This window comes from Crocuta crocuta, unplaced genomic scaffold, assembly GCF_008692635.1.
Source record: "Crocuta crocuta isolate KB4526 unplaced genomic scaffold, BGI_CrCroc_1.0 scaffold20, whole genome shotgun sequence".
Classification (NCBI taxonomy): Eukaryota; Metazoa; Chordata; class Mammalia; order Carnivora; family Hyaenidae; genus Crocuta; species Crocuta crocuta.
In genome coordinates, this window is record NW_027527932.1 from 1,308,607 (window position 1) to 1,310,642 (window position 2,036).

Genomic DNA, 2,036 nt, shown 5'->3' on the forward strand with positions numbered 1-2,036 from the left:
TCGTGCTGTAATGGTGCGGCTCCCCAGGACCTCATTCTCAACCCGCCTAGGCTTACTGTTTTCCAAGGCCTCTGCTTCCACATCCATGATCTAAACAGTCCTCTGTACACATGGGTGAGCTCCTACGCGCCCCTCGCCTCTGTAACAATACAGTCAATTGCCTGCTGGAGGGCTTCTTCATCCCTTCTTCCTGAGGGATGTCCAGTCTGAAGTCCCTAAGGCAAGTTCTCATCTCCCTCCTAACGCTCACCCTCCTTACTTCCCATCCCGGTCAATGGCCCTAATGTTCACCTGTACCCCAGCCAGAAACTTCACTTTCTCCTTCCATCTCACTAATCGGATACAAACTCCTGCTGATTTTAACTGACTCCTCAATATTTTTCTTATCTACCCCTTGTACTAGCTGCCTCCCCCTGGTACCTGAGGCTATCACCTTCTAGCTGGAGCATGACAGTTACTTCTAGTCTTTCCTCTCTGCTGTGCATTGTCACCAGAAAGCTCGAACATAATTCTAGTCATGCCATGCGGCTTTGTCCAAGCACGTGTTCTACATGACACTGCTTCCAAAGAATATACATGGTGTTGCTTGATAAAAAGAGTTTTATAACACAGATTTAGAACAAAGTGTAAATACAGCTAAACTTTTTTTTTTTTTGCTTTATACCCTGTAGGACTTCTCAGAGCCTTTCATGTGCTAATTATCGTGACTTTCCAAAAGCGCTATGCAGCAAAGAACAGTTTCCCAATTATTTGGCCACGGAATTTTTTTCTTCCCATGGGACATCTCAAAGTATTCGTGTTTCACAGTGAGAACTAGCGCTTCCACAGCTTTCGGTATCTACAGGACACGGTCCAAACTCTTTAGCAGAGTACTGAGAACAGGGCCTGTGAAACTAGAATATCTGGGCTCAAATGATGGCTGTGCCGTTTAGCTGTGTGAAACTGGACAAATTCTTTTTCTTCATGCTTTTATTTAAAAAAACTTTTAAAATGTTTTATTTATTTCTGAGAGAGACAGCGTGAGCAGGGGAGGGTCAGAGAGAGAGGGAGTCAAAGAATCCGAAACAGGCTCCAGGTTCTGAGCTGTCAGCACAGAGCCCCACGAACCGTGAGATCATGACTTGAGCCGAAGTCGGGCGCCCAACCGACTGAGCCACCCAGGCGCCCCCATGCTTTTATTTTTTTAATATAAAAAATAACATGTAACATGGGGATAATAATACGGTCTGGCATAGGGTTGCTGTAAGGATCACAGCTCCTATTGATAGCACACGTAAAGCATGTAGGGAAGTGCCCGGTAAAGGCTGTGTTCTTATTCAGGATCTGTCTTCTGCATCCTCACCTCCTTCTAGGAAGGTACGTCCAGATTTTAACTACTTTTTGCTCCTGGAACTACGTCTCTTGCCAAAGGGGCTGCTCCTCCCACGTTGCTTGCCGTTGGTCTCTGGCCCGTCCCTTCCCCTTCCCTCTATCCACTAGCTCGAAATGTCACGTGTTCCCAGGCTCCCGTGTGCATTTGCACACCCCACACGCATTGACCAGGTGGCCGGCATTTCCGGAGGGGGTCAGGCACGTCGTCACTTCTAATACCCGACGCCCGGTGCATGCCAGGGAGTGAAGCCCCTGGGGACCGCGCGCAACCCTTTCTCTTCTACTCTCTGTCCCCAGACTTCCCCAAAGGCCGTTTCACAAACCCCGCTCCCTCATCCAGTTGCCCGTTAGACTTTCCACTGCTCCAGAGTCTTTCACCTTTGAGCCCCCAGCGCCCGGAGTCGTTTTCGGCGCAGAGCATCTCCCCAGTACGCCTGTGTAGGTTGGACACCTGAACGTGTCCACTGTGCCAGGCCTCCAGTGTCTGCCACGACGCGGGGGCACCGACCTCTCCGGGCCTCAGTGTCCTTAACGGCAGGCCGAGCAGGGCACGGCCTGCCCACCGCGCCGGGCGCACCGCGACGACGCCGTCCCCCCCCGGGCTCCTGGGAGTAACCGGGCAGGAACACGTGGGGCCCCGGGGGCCGCCCCCAGGGGGGCGGCGT

At 51.8% G+C, this 2,036-nt stretch overlaps 1 protein-coding gene across 1 annotated transcript in view; it reads right to left on the minus strand.

Annotated features, from left to right (window-relative positions):
* ADHFE1 (alcohol dehydrogenase iron containing 1) overlaps positions 1-2,036 on the minus strand; it is a 30,626-nt gene that overhangs the window by 28,342 nt on the left and 248 nt on the right.